The 15001-nt window shown below is 50.8% G+C and overlaps 1 protein-coding gene across 1 annotated transcript in view; it reads left to right on the forward strand.

Annotated features, from left to right (window-relative positions):
* PCGF3 (polycomb group ring finger 3) overlaps positions 1-15001 on the forward strand; it is a 55927-nt gene continuing 40926 nt past the window's right edge. The window contains exon 1 of the mRNA XM_069495685.1: positions 1-192. The gene's annotated coding sequence lies outside the window, so the exon portion shown is untranslated. The remainder of the gene's footprint in view (positions 193-15001) is intronic.

A 15001-nucleotide genomic window follows, 5' to 3' on the forward strand; every position in this document is an offset into this window, starting at 1 on the left:
ACGCGCATGCTCCAAGCGCGGCGCCCCCGACTCGGTGCTCGGCTCGGCTCGGGCATTTCCGCCTCTTTGTTTTAAACTCCGGACGGGTTTTTTTCTCCTCCTCTTGGGGGGGACCTGGAGGGAGCGGCGCCCCCTCCCCCTCCCGGCGCGGCCCCCGCGTGCGCCCCGCTCGCCCGCAGCCCGAGACCTCAGGTCAGTGAGTCCGCCCCGCCCGGCCTGGGCCCGCGGCGCCCGCTCCTCAGGCCGCGGCCTCGGCCCGTGTCCGGCCTGAAAGGCTCCGAACCCGGGGCCCGCGTCCCGGGCGTCCCTGTCGGCCTGGCCGGAGGAGCCCGGAACGGCTTGGCAGGCCCCTAGGAGGGCCGGACCCCGGGAGGGCTGGACCCTGGGAAGGGTCACCGAGGAGGGCCAGGTCCCAGACCTGACTGGACTTAGGAGGGGCTGGACCCTGGAAGGGCTGAATCTTGGGAAGGATCACCCAGGAGGACCAGGACCCCAGACCGGGCAGGTCCCTGGGAGGGCTGAACCCCGGGAAGGGTCACCCAGGAGAGCCGGGCCCCTACACCGTGCTGGACCCTGGGAGGGCCAGTCATAAGGAGAGTCAGCCGCTGGGACTGGGCAGGACCCACAGAGTGTCAGGACCCCAAGACAGGTCATCCAGGAGGGTCCAACCCCAGGACAGGTCACCAAGAATTGCTGGGACACCAGGAAGGGTCACCAAGGAGGGTTGGGCCTGGGCACCTGACAGGACCCAGAGAATGCCAGGACTCCAGGTCACCTAGGAGGGTCCAACTTGAGACAGGTTACAGAGGGCCAGGACCCTGGGACCATCACTATGGAGGGCCAGTCCGTGGGAAGATCAGGACTCTAGGACAAGCCCACTGGGGAGGACAAGGACTCTGGGACAGTCCTTTGAGCACTTTTGGGACCCTGAGACATCCCCTCCTGCCCGGGAGGCTGGGACACTATGACTGTACTGCAAGGAGGGCTCCAGGATGAACAGGACCCCAGATAGGTCACTTAGGGTCAGGATACTGGGTCTGGACCCTGAAGGAGGCTAGGCTCTCATGGAGGACCCTGATAAGAGATGAAGCTTCCACACAGGTCCCAGGGAGAGCTGGGACTCCTGAACAAGTCACTGAGAACTGTGTAGACCCCAGGACTAGACTTACGGGGTGCTGGAGCCCTGGGGTGGGATCCAGAGGTGCCCTGAATCTGCTCTCCCCCTCAACTGGACCTACCCTCTGTGAAGGCTCAGGCATCTGGGATCCTGGTCACCTGAGCCCCACGGGTTCAAAACACTCTCTTTCCATGAGGCCTCTGAGCACCTTAATGTCATAAGTTTTTGGGCCAACCCCATAGGCCTTCGTATTTTCAGCAGGTACTGCCCTGGCTGGCACCTGGGGGCTCATCCTTCTGGCTCCGGGGACTCAAGGGTTTTAGGGGGTTCCCGGTGCACACTGGCTCCACGCCTCAGGCTAGCACTATGCCCACTCCCCACCTTTCAGCCCCTCCTCCAGGGCTGCTGTCCTCTCCTTGCCTTGACCCTGTGGCCAGTGTCCAGCACCTTCAACCCCTCCTCTCCCCACTCAAGGTTACATGAGTGCACCCTGCATCGTGAGTGTAGAGGTGTTTTCAGTGTCCAGGAGATCCCAAGGGCTGGCAGGAGAAGGAATCCAAACGGGGAGTGTGGGCGCCTTCAAGTGTTTTGGGGGCAGTTGGCCCAGGGCAGCAAAGTCAGAGCAGGCAATGCTGCACCTTCTCGACTCCAGGAAAAGAAGGTGTTAAAGGATGCTGGGGGTGGGAGGTGTCTTTGTTTCTCTGAAACCTTTGAATCAGCCTTTCATCTGGAACTTGTCGGTGTTTTCATTTGGAAGTGGTCATGAAAAAGCAGGGTGCAGTGTTTATGCTGCATGAGACATTGAGGAGCTGGTGGTATGTGCTGCTCTGTGACTAGGAAGGGCTGCAGAGTGTGCCCAGAGACCTTGTCTGGTGTGTTTCCAGAGCATGTGAGTCCGGCTCCCTAACTGGCCGCCCGGCCGTCAGCGAGCAGTAGGTGTCTGTGGGAAGAATGAGTGACGCATGAACAAGTGGATGGAAGTGGGATATACATGGAGAAGGGTCAGCTTGGGTCAGGCTTGCAAACTCATCCAGAAGTTGGGCAGTAGAAGGAGGGTAAATCTGAAACTCTGAGCTATGTGGACTCCCAAGAGATGCTCAAATTGGTTAGCTCAGTATTTCCTTTTGGGCCACAACTTCACTTCTTGGTTACTTAGGAGAAAACCACTTTAGGTTTTCAGTTTAACATTTCAAAGAATGGAGTATCAATGAAATTGTGTCCCTGAATGGTCTAGCTTAGAAACTTTTATTTGCCAAATACAACCACACTTGGGAGCTTTTTACTCAACACTTACTTTGTTCTTTTGACATATCCTTTACTATTTCTAAAACTTACTTTGCTTTGTGAAATTCTGTAAAAGACTTGCAAAACTGAATATTCAGGTTCAGTTAGGCTGTTTATTTTCCTGTTATTGCATTTTTAAAGTTGTGATAGTGCTGAGTGGTTGTGTTATTTGTATATTGCTGTGTAACAAATTACCCCAAAACTTAGTGCCTTAAAGCAACAATCAGTTATTATCTTATAGTTTCTGTGGCTCAGCTGGGTCCTTTTGCCCAGGTTCTTACAGCTGGGGCTGTGTCTCATCTGGAGGCTCGACCCGGGAGGACCTGCATCCTGGCTGCAGACGGCAGTTCCTTTCTGTGTGGGCCTCTCTGTGGGCAGCCCAGCAAGAGAGTGACAGAGCAAGAGGGACAGGAAGGAAGTCATAGGCTTCACGACCGCATCTTATAAGTGACATTCTGTCACTTTTGCCAAATTCTCTGTCAGAAGTGAGTCACTAGGCCCCATGCACACTTGTGGGAAAGGCATCCCACAGGGTGAGCACACCAGGCAGCAGTGGGTTCACCGGGGCCTTGGTAAAGCTGCCCAGCACTGTAGTATTATGAGTATTTGTAGTATTATGTAGTATTATGAGAGCCTGGCATTTGTCAGGTTTTGGGTAGCGTGGGGCCTGTGCCCGAGAAACATCCGGCAAGTAGACAGCAGTTGTATGTAGAGCAGCATGTGAAACGTGAGGCTGTAACAGTCCAGCTTCTCTGGTTGGTGTAGACCCCTCTGATGTCACTGCAATGATTGAGATTGTCGTGATTCATGGACCCCTACACATGAGGCAGACAAATTACAAATAGGATTCTTAGGAATGACCTTGTAATTTAAAATACTAGGAGCGAACCATGAGGCCCCCCATGTCAGACCACAGGGTGTGTGTCAGTGGTGGCAGATTCTTTGATAGCTTCAAGTGCAAGGATTTTAGCTGTTCCCAGAGTCTCATCGTTTTATTCCTGCCAGAGATTTTGCTCCAGGAATTACAAACCAACCTTTGTAAGTTTTTCTTAACCATTTGAATATGAGAGACAAATATCTTTACCTGTTACTTTGGACCTTGTGCACTTATCTGTGTTTTCTTCAAAATGCTGTGTAAGATGTGAGATCCTAAAACTGGTTGGATATTTGTCCCTCGTGAGGACCTGCTGCTAGCAAGACTCCTACTCCCCAGCCTCCACTGCAGGGGGCCTGGACCCAGACACTCCCTCTGACTCTGGCCTGGGGCTAGCACAGGGCTGTGATGGGTGCCCATCCTGGGCAGGACCACGTTGCTGCTGGGGTAAGGTGGGGCCTTGGCCATTGGCTGGAATTGTCTGTTTGGATTGTTTGATTTGGATTGTAAAGCAAGGTTTGTTTTGGTCTGTACTATCACTTTCTAATTTATTAAATGGCACAATTTGTTATTTCATTTGCAGCCTTATTTGGTTAATGATTAGAATCGAATTTAAAGTTAAAAATGTAATTTATCTTTTATTGTTGAGCTGTGGTGAGGTTTAGGGACAGTTTCCTACTGTTTGTCTATTTTTTTAATATACCCTTATGATATTTGCTGTCAATATTGCAAAAATGCTACACAATTCATTGTGCTTCAAAAATTGTAACTATTATTCCTTTTTCCCTGGTTAGAGACAGGGTCTCATTCTGTCATTCAGGCTGCAGTGCAGTGGCACAACCTCGAACTCCTGGGCTCAAACGATCCTTCTCCCTCAGTCTCTCAAGTAGCAGGGACTACAGACGTGCTAACACATCTGGCTAGTTTTTCTGTTTTTTGTAGAGACGGGGGTCTTGCTATGTTGCTCAGCTAGTCTTGAACTCCTGGCCTCAAGCCATCCTTCTTCTTCAGCCTCCCAAAGTGCTAGGATTGCAGGCATGAACCACTGTGCCTGGCCTATTATTCCTTAATTCCATAAGTTGATAAGTTTATGATTAAATTTTAAAAATGTGAGGCCTTTAAAAATAATAACAAAACTACAGTCAGGTCTACCAAAATTAGAAAACATTAGCTGGATGTGGTGGTGTGCACTTGTAGTCCGAGCTACTCAGGAGGCTGAGGCAGGAGGATTGCTTGAGCCCAGGAGTTTGAGGTCGCTGTGAGCTAGGCTGACACCACTATATTCTACCTGGGGTGACAGCGAGACTCTAATCTCAAAAACAAAAACAAAATAATCATCTTTCCTGATCTTTGACATTGCTCCCTACACAACTGAATTATACAAAAGCCAAAATAACAAAGAACAATAATAAATGTTGCTGAGATGCATTTTTGTAGAATTATCAGCTAACTTAAGCAAAACTCCCATTGATAGTCAATTATACTCACTAGAAAGTATAATCCTATCAACCCATTGTTTGGTTGATTTGCTTTTTTGAAAAAAACCTCTAATATTTAGGTACGTTTAGAGAGTGGAAGTTAATTGGATTTTTTTTGCAAATTCATTGTTATTTGTTGGACTTTGCTACATTAACAGCAAATTCCAGATATTCAGTAAGAAATGCAAACAGTGGAAATCTGTGCACAGACCTCCTTGAAGCCCTCTGCTAACCTATGGGTCTCATAGGCCTGGGCCCTGTGGGTCTCAGGAGGCCTGTGAGTCCCATGTGGGTCTTGGGAGGCTGTTGGTCCTGTATGGATCTTGGGGGGGGCCTGTGGGTCTGGGGGGCCCATGTGTCCTGCATGGGTCTCGGGGGACCCTTGGGTCCTGCATGGGTCTGGGGGCCTGTGGGTCCTATGTGGGTCTTGGGGGGCCCATGGGTCTCAGGAGGGGCTGTAGGTCTTGTGTGGGGGTCTTGGGGGGCTGTGGGTCATGCGTGGTTCTTGGTGAGCCCTGTGCATTTTGTAGAAGCCCGTGGGGGCTGTGGGGGCCTGTGACTCCTCTCTGGGTCTTGCCAAGAGCTCCATCTCCTGGTTCTCGATTAGGGCCTGGCTAGGTGCTCAGCAGACAGTAACTGAAAGCTCGTCTTTGCTGATGCCTTTTGCTGCCCTGTTCTGAAGTGTTGTATATATCAACTTGTTTGATTCTTAAAGCCACCCCAGGATTGCTCTCCCATCACCCCTCTCTGCCTGACAGGGAAATGGAGGAACAGGGCACAGTCACATTTAGAAAGTAAGAGGCAGGGATGGGTTAGCCTTTCTTCTTCTTTTTTTAATTTCGAATTACTTTTACTTTTTTATTCACATTTTTATTAAGAAAAAATCACAATAGAGAAAAACTGAAAGAATTGTACAATGACCATCTGCTATGGTTTGAATGTTTTTGTCCCCCTAGAATTCATACCTTGGAACCCGAACCCCCAAGGTGAAGGTATTGGGAGGTGGCACCTTTGGGAGACCGCCCTGGTGACTGGGATTAGTGCCCTTGTAAAAGAGGCACCAGAGAGCTCCCTCACCCCTTCTGCCCTGTGAGGACACAGTGAGAGGGTGCCATCTATGAGGAAACGGGACCTCTACAGACCCCTAAACTGCCAGCACCTTGATGTTGGACTCCCCGGACTGCAGAACTGAGAAATAAATTATGTAGTTTATAAGTCACCGAGTTAAAGGTATTTCTTTTTTTTTTTTTTTTTTTTTTTTGGTTGAGACAGAGTCTCACTTTGTTGCCCAGGCTAGAGTGAGTGCCGTGGCGTCAGCTTAGCTCACAGCAACCTCAGACTCCTCGGCTTAAGCGATCCTACTGCCTCAGCCTCCTGAGTAGCTGGGACTACAGGCATGCGCCACTATGCCCGGCTAATTTTTTCTATATAGATTTTTAGTTGTCCATATAATGTCTTTCTATTTTTAGTAGAGACGGGGTCTCGCTCAGGCTGGTCTCGAACTCCTGACCTTGAGCAATCCACCCGCCTCGGCCTCCCAGAGTGCTAGGATTACAGGCGTGAGCCACCGCGCCCGGCCTAGGTATTTCTTTTATAGCAGCCCGAACAGACTAGGAAGACACCCTTATGCCCTCTCCCAGATCCACACTTTCTTGTTTTGCCATATTTGCTTCATCTCTCTCTCCCTAAATACATATTTACTGTCACCGAATCATCTGAGAGTAGTTGCAGACTGGGTTATGCCCTTAGGTAATTTAGAGCATGCCCCCTAAGAATAAGGATGGTCCCCCACACAACTGCACTCCCATTGTGACACCCGAGAAAGTGGACACTTACCTCACCTTAGCTAGTTTCCAGGCGGTTTTCAGTTCTCTCGAGAATGTATCCCTGTTTTCCTTGAACTAGAGACAGTGCGGTCCTGCCTTATAAGTCACGTTCTTCCTGACGATACATAGCCAGGTCTTGGCTTCCTATTGGAGATCACGACCCCCAGACCACGTAGGTCCCTATGGCATTACTGAGGAGGTAACACTGAGGAAAGGTTTGATGGGGGTGAGGGAGGGACATTTCTGGACAGAGAGTATAGTAAGTGTAAAGGCGTAGATGCTAGGCCTTAGAATGTTCTAGAGCTAGTAAGGGGTCCAGGTGACAAGAGCAGAGTGAGGGATATAACAAGGTAATGGCGGAGCCTGGTCGCCTGGGAATTTGATGGACATGAGGTTTGGCTTCTGAGACTTCCGTGTCTGCTCAGACTTGTCTTTTCAGGGGCCTCTCTGGGTGCTGTGTCGAGAGGTTAAGTGAGGCCCAGTGGGGCATAGTTGAATGGAGTTGGCACGAGGGTATGGGTGCTGGGTGTCCTTCAAGGTACAGCCGGCCTGATTTCTTAGAGGGACCTGGCCTGAGGGAGGAGCAGGAGACCCTGAGGTGCTTAGGGCCACTGTTCCTGGAGGTAAGGAGGTGGGCAGAGGAGCAGGCTTGGTCAGAAAGTCCAGATGCAAATGCCTGGCTGTCCAACCAACATGCAGGTAGTTGGATGTCTAAATTTGGAGTTCAAGGGAGTGTTGAGCTGGGGGTATGTGGAGGGGAAAATGTGGAGTGGGAGGCCAGATGGGATTGCCCAGGGGACAAGGGACTTGGGACAAGATTGTCGAAGTTCCCACTGGTCACCCTGGTGTCCCTTGGTCACCAGAGCACCTACAGGTGTGCAGGGTTTGGATGTGGTGGGCGTTTCTGGTGGAGACGCTTTGAGGCTGGTTGTCACACTTACCCAGGGTCTCACCTTAGTGACTATATCTCAGGTCACCAAGTTATACCCAAATATTTGTATAAACACTTAATTTAAGAAATGAAAGTTGGGGTCAGACACAGTGACTCACGCCTATAATCCTAGCATTATGGGAGGCCGAGGTGGGAGGATTGCTTGAGCTCAGGAGTTCGAGATCAGCCTGAAAGAGCAAGACCCCATCTCTACTAAAAATAGAAAAATTAGCCAGGCATTGTGGTGTGCACCTGTAGTCCCAGCTACTTGGGAGGCTGAGGCAGGAGGATCACTTGAGCCCAGGAGTTTGAGGTTGCTGTGAGCTAGGCGGATGCCATGGCACTACTCAGGGCAACAGAGTGAGACTCTGTATCAAAAAAAAGAAGAAAAATGAAAGTTGAGCAGAAGCTCATCAGTACAGCGTGTCTGATCTTGTCCTCTTCAGTGTGAATTGCCACCTGTTTGTTCCTTTGGCTTGTGTCTGTTGGCTCCTTCATTGCCAGGTGCTAGGGCAGGGCTGGCTCTGGCTGGTGGCAGGAGGCCTGCTGAGCAGTGAGTCTGAGCAGAGGTGGAAGGTAGGGGCAGCCAGAGGGAGTCCTCAGAGCCATCTGAGAGCTCGGCAGTGGGACACTGCTGACATGGGGGATGTGAGGGATGGCTTTGCTGGTGGGAGTCGGGGAAGAGGCTGCAGTGGGGATTCTTACTGTCTTTGGACCATGATCCCTTTTGAGAATTAAATTCAAAGCGCTGTTATGTTGTTATTTCATTGTTTTTCATTTTCCTAAAAATTTCATGGTGACATATCCACATAGAAAACTATTTAAAGTTTCTTTTTCCTTCTAACTTGACTTATTTTTAGTGTCCCGGCTGGGAAAAGCAGGGGCATTCATGACGTGGTTCTGTATCTGCACAAGGTTGGTGAGGGTCCTCAGTGCCTGGGCCACCATCCTGCCAGGCCTGGCTGTCGGGCCATGAGTGGGTCTGCACGTGTCCCTCCCTGACTGCCGTGTGCAGGCCTTAGCATGTCGTGTGTCATCAGCGCAACAGGCGGTGCTGCAGCTGTTGGGGAATCTGTTGAGCAGCCGCTATGGCCGGTGCTGGGTTCCATCGGCGGACAGACAAGCAAGGAGTTTACGTTGTGGGGAAGGCGGTGCCCATGAGAGTTTAGTGGGTGCTCGGTGCTGAGGCAGAGCTTCGAGGGGCAGGAGGGCAGAGGTGGTCCAGGCAGGGGGTCTTAGGGTCAGGGGTGGCCATGTGGAAAGGCAACAGGGCCAGGCAGAGAGAAAGAGATCAAGCAAGATGCAAAGTCGCCTGCTTAGGCTTTGTCCCTATACTGTCACCATGATGGGTACCACCCATAGGGAAAGGACCCCAGCCCGGCTCCTCCGGCCGGCAGAGGCGGTGTGGGGGTTGTTACATGGAGGAGAGGTGATTGGAACGTGGATGTTGTCCTCGATTGTAGCTGAGGTATCACAGACTATGTCTGTGACAAGAGGGCGTCAGTGGGGACATGGAGCTAATTTCAGGAGTTTGGTAATTTTTGTGTGAAAATGAGTAAGACTAGGTTTTGCAGAGTACTTGAATAAAGGTGGAAATTATCTCTGGTTCGTTGGTTGGACAGTACGCAGTTTCTGAGCAGCGGCTCTGGCGTGATGTCCAGCGGTGAGGACGCGGACTCGGCCCTGCTGCCAGAGCATGCTGGCAGTGAGGGAGGTACACTGGATGCACCACACACACACGCACATGTGTGACACAGGGTGGAGAAGTTTCTGGAACATGCCCTTGGGGAATAGGAGGATGACAGTGTCTGGAGTGAGGGATGGGCTTCACACCCCCAGGGAAGGAGGAACCGAGGGTCTTTGAAAGTGCGACTGTGTGAGTGTAGTTTTGTGGGCATGGCCGGGAAAGACAGTGCGTCTAGACAGTGTTGGGGCCACGTACAGGGGAGTCAGGCCTCGGTCACTTCTCCCGGGTCATGTTGCAGGAAAGGGTCCTGAGATGGGCGTTTCAGTGCCGATTCCATAGACTCTCTGCAGGGGCTGCTGGCAGGGGAACGTGGTGGGCCCATGGCCAGACCAGGAGTAGCCGAGACCCAGGTGGGCAGGGCTGGGGCAGCACAGGGGTCCAATGTGCATGGAGAAGAGGGGCCTTGGTCTGGGGGCTGGGGGCATGACATCCCAGGTGTGGTGCATTTCTGGTTTGTGACGTGTTGGGGTCCCCCGAAACCCCAGGGTGAGTGATTTGCCAAAAGGACTCGCAGTCACAGCCACAGTTTGTTCCAGGAAAAGGACACAGCACAGGCAGCAGAGGGAAGAGGCAGTGCAGGGGAGCCAGGTGCAGCTTCAGGGTCCTCCTGAGGGGGTCCCCCAGACACATGTTGTTTCCCAGCAGCGAGCTGTGAGGTCCGTGGGGGTGCCGTCTGCAGGGAACTCCGGGGCCCTCGAGCAGGGCCCATAGGCAGCTCTGCCAGCACGCAGTGGACTCCAGACCCCAAGAGGAAACAGTGTCAGTTTGTGAGGCACCGAGGTGCAGCGAGCTGCTGTTATCAGAGAATATTCCGGTCCGTTAGGAAACTTCCACCAGCCAAGGGCCAACCTGCAGGCCCTCGAGGATGGGCAGTTGTCAACCACAGGAGGCATGGAGCCGTGGGGGGGTGAAGGTCATCATAGCTGGAATCTGTGATGCTCCCAGACTCCAGGCAGCGAGTACAGAGGCGGGATTGGCTGCAGGAGACGGGCGTGACGGCTCTCCAGCATGGTTAGCATTCAGCTCCGCAGCCACACGGGCCCGCGCCGAGGGCTCAGTCAGCTTGTGCCCACCACGATGGACAGCACAGACGGAGCACTGTGGGGGACAGCACTGGTGTGCACGGCCTTGCAGAAGGCAGAGCCCCCGTGGCTCTGGGTTGGGGTGGGGGCAGTGGCTGCCACACCAGGTGTGTTGCTGTTTATGTACTTTGTAAAATGTTCCATTATTTTTTGGTTTTATGTTTTTGTTAGATATTATTGTTTTAGTGTTGATAAAGTTAAAATTTATATCTGTACATTTACATAATTATGTACAGTGAAAAATTTCTCTGGGCTGCTTGGGAGCCAGAGTGCGCTCAGACAGGTGTTTAGCCCTGCGGACCAGCTTAGGAATCCGGCTGGTGATACTCCAGCTCTGACACAGGTGGTCATTTTCTCTGATGTTTAGACTACAAGAGAGGGTGCTTCGATGATGTATTTTAATGAGGACAGCATCTTGTCAAATATGGTTTTCAATTACTATCTTTCAGCCTCTGAGGCTGCGTTAGACATGGTTTGTTGTTATAGATACATGAGACAAGACAAACATATTGTTGGAAATTTAATTTCCCAGTTTTAAAATTTTTATTTAAATTTCTGCATATTTAGTCCTTCAGTGCAAATGAGCTAACAAAAAATAAGTAAATCAAATAAATTTCTGTATATTAGGAAACTATGATAAATTAAGACTCAATGAAAAGGTGTCGGCTCAACTGGGGGGGTGGAACCTCTCAGGCAGAGGCTGCAGGAAGGGGGCAGCGACCAACCCTCTGGCCACTCAGGAGTCTCAGGGCCCCTGTGACCAACCAGCCGACCACTGGGTCATGGTGGGAGCCCATGTGCTTGTGCGTGATGAGGGAGCAGGAGATGAACTCTGCTCTCCCTAACCCACCGGAAACCAGAGCGTCCTCCTGTCCAGCCACGCATGCCAGGGCGTGTGCATCTCCAAGGACACACCACACGGCGCTAATCCTACAGCAGGTGAGGACAGCCAATTACTGGGTGATCCAGCCTCAGAATCCCGCCAGCCTCTCCCAGAGCCCCCTCAGGCCATGTAGCTCTCTGCTGGTGCGTCTTTGGACTCCAGTCTGTGGCCATTCGCCGTTTGCTCTGTGGCTCAGAGTTAACCTCCACGTCGCCTACCTGGTCCTGAGCCGTCGTCATGGTTGGCTGTGGCCATGATGCATCCTCAGGACACAGGCACCAGGACATGCAGTGAGGCAGACAGGTCAAGCATGCCATCCGCAGGAGGTGTCTGAGGGAGCCCAGGGTTGCTGTGCAACTCGGGGGGCCAGAGCCTCTAAGAAGGGGCGTGGGGCAGGGGCTGGCATGTGTGAGCAGTCACAAGGCACCACCAGGGTGGAGCCACCAGTGGTGCTGAAGTGCCGCCACCTCACTGATGCTTGTGTTGCTGGGCTCAATGCTTGTTAGCGTAGTGGGTCAGTAACTGTCTCATCAGGTTTTTTTTTTAATTTTTATGTATTTATTATTTCAGAATATTATGGGGATATAAACATTTTGGTTAAATGATCTTCCAGTTTTTAATTTGCATTTCCCAGTTTACTTATAATGTTGAGCATTTTAAAACGCTTATTTGGAATTTCTCTTTCGTGAAGCTCTTTTTATTGGCTAGAGCAGGAGTTGGCAAACTTTTTCTGAGAAAGACCCCGTAGTAAGTATCTTATTCCATGCCCAAACTGCCCTACCCTAAAGCGATCGTAGGCAGCACACGGTGCTGTTCACGGAGCCAGGCAGCACCAGCTTGGCCCTGGGCCTGCTTGGCCAAACCCTCGTCTAGGTGTCCTTTCAGAAGTGTTTTCTTCCAGTCTGTGGTTTTTGTCACTCTGGTGTTTTGTTTTTTTGAGACAGTCTCACTCTGTCACCCTGGCTAGAGTACAGTGGTGTCATCAGAGCTCACTGCAACCTCAAACTGCTGGGCTCAAGCAGTGCTCCTGCCTCAGCCTCCCAGAGTGCTAGGATTACAGGCGTGAGCCACCGCGCCTGGCCTCTCTCTGGTGTTTTTTGATAAATCATCTTGTTTTTAATTAAGTTGATTTTATTAGTCATTTCCTTCATGGTTAGTACTTTTGATTTTCTGTTTCATAAATCTTTTCCCTACCCAAGATCATGAAGATGTTCCCCCTGGTATCCTCTGAGGTGTAACCTGTGCCACTCATGTCCAGTCTCTGTCCCACCCCCAGCCCCCAGGTGCTGGTAACGGGGTGGGGATGGGGCCTGTTACAAGATAGGAGTTTGGGTTTTTTTCCAATTTCACCACTAGGGGTGGTGGTTGTTGTCTTTTTTTATTTATTTTTTTATTTTTATTTTTTTTTGTTGTTGTTGTCTTTTTTTAAACTGTAAGCTACACTTTTTATTAAGGTTAGTTTGCTTTACACATGCTGAGTTTCACCGGTTTTATTGTGCATTTGACAACTTTGGCCCCCATCCTGTCTCTTACCACAACCCTGCGACCAGTCCCTGACCTGCCTGGACTGTGACCTCCTTCCTCCCACTAGCTTTGCCTTTTCTAGAACTATGTATCCCGAGGGAACACGTGCCTGCGTCCTTTCATGTCTGAGTCCCCTCCTGAGGGATCGATCACACGCCTGCATCCTTCTGTCTGCCTGCCCTCTCATGCAGCGCTCCTGTGCCGCTGGGCGGCCGCCCTTGTTCGTGTCAGCTCCTGAGATGCGTCTGCTGTGGGGATGGGCTCCCTGTTACCTGTCCGTTTACCTGGTGGTGGCATTGCGGTTGTTTCCAGTTTGGGGCTGTTACAAACAAAGCTGCTTTGAACGTTCACATATGACCATACGTGTGTTAGTGTCTCTTTTAAATCGAGAACTTTTATTTGGTTAAAGATATTTCCTTCTCAGCATACTAAGAGTTTTTTTTTTAAATCATGAATGGGTAATGATTTTATCAAATGATTTTTATACATCTGTTGGGAAGATCATATGGTTTTTCTCTTATCTTTTGTCTTGGATTACATTTCCCCCGGCGTTAGGCCTACCTGGTGTTCTAGGGATAAACCTAATTTGATCAGAGTGATGATCCTCCTTACACTGGCTGAGGGCGATTGAGATTTCGCTGTCTGTAATCTCCCTCCTGGTTCTGACCTTGTCAGGGTTGGCTGTGTACCTCAAGTTAGTTTCATAAAATGGGTTGGAAAATACTGCTTTTTAAAATTCTCTGGGAGGGTTTGTTTGTGATTGGATTGTCTGTTCCTTGAGCATTTGGTAAAACCACCCTTGAACCCCTCCAGGCCTGTAGTTGTCTTTGAAGGAAATTTTTTGACTACTTATTCAGCTTCCTTGATAGTTTCCTTGCTTTTCAGTTTTCTCTACTTGCCTCAATTCTGCCGGATTGTTTTTCTAGGAATTTGTCAGTTTCATATGAACTTTGAGTTTTATTGGCATGAAGTTGTTCATAATATTCTAGCAGTGCTCAAATGCCACTCCTCAGGTTGACCGCCTTGTTCAGCGCCACAGCCTCCTGATAGCGCCCTGCCCTGGGCTGCAGTTGGAAGGACCGTGGACATTCGTCTGAAGTAATCTAGAGATGATTTGAAGTGTGCAGCGACATGTGCAGGTCACATGCAAATGTCATACCATTTTTTATCAGGGACTTGAACATCCGCAGATTTTGATATCAGAGGCGGGTCCTGGAACTGATCCCCCAGGATACCAAGGGATGGCTGTGTTTGTCACCTTTTATTATACACACTAAGTGGTTTACTTGCTCCTTGTTTATTGTCTGTCTCCCTCCACTAGAACGTGGGCTCTGGGGATCTGTGTCTTTTCACCGATGTCTAAGAACTCAAGAGTCTGGAGACTCACAGTCACCTGGGAACCCCTGGCCACAGTCTAATTAAAATGAAATACAATTAAAAATCCGGTTCCTCAGTCCCACGAGCTGCAGTTCAAGTGTCCCACAGCCACGTGTGGTCAGTGGCTGCCCATTCAGCAGCAGAGACGTGGAAGCCTCTAGCATTGCAGAACTTTCTGGAAGCCTGGCCTGCATCTGGCTTTATTCTCTTCGTCCTGTTTCTCTTCTTATGCCCCGGACATGCCTGCTAATCTTCATTTATACTTGCCTTGGAAGCTTCTTTTCTTTCCTTCCTTCCTCCCTTTTTTTGTAAAAGTTAACTGAGCTTCAAGGATGAGTTAATAAAAATGAAGTTACAATGAACTTGACGAGTAAAAATGATGTAAGTTGGGTCTAAGATGGACATGGTGTGAGTATCCTTTAGCCAGCTGTTTCCGGGTTGTATTGGTCGCTGTCTGAGAGGCCCTGACACCCGTGTCTACCTCCAGCAGCGTTTCCAAGCCTTCTCTGGAGATGGCAGCCCCTGCGCGGGAGCGTGGGGGAGGCCTGCCGGAGTGCCCGGCACCCTCCTGGCTCTGGCTCACCCCGCCGCCTATTCCTTGGGTGGGGCCGATGTGCCCCCGGCCTGCTTGCTGCCTCTCTGCGGCCCCTCCCTGGCTTCAGTGTGAACATTGCCGTCCTCTCCCACAGAACAGGCCTGTGCTCTTCCCTGCCAAGGGCTCCTGCCCAGGGCTGGGATGGGGGCTTCGGGGCTGCAGAAGCCCTGCTGGTGTGTGAGCTGAGCAGGGAGTGTGCTACTTACTGTCCTTCCCCAGGCCCTGCCATTCACCCCACCTCCCCCAAAATTCATCCCCTCCTGGGCCTTTCCACAGACCGTAT

Source organism: Eulemur rufifrons, chromosome 20, assembly GCF_041146395.1.
Source record: "Eulemur rufifrons isolate Redbay chromosome 20, OSU_ERuf_1, whole genome shotgun sequence".
Lineage (NCBI taxonomy): Eukaryota > Metazoa > Chordata > Mammalia > Primates > Lemuridae > Eulemur > Eulemur rufifrons.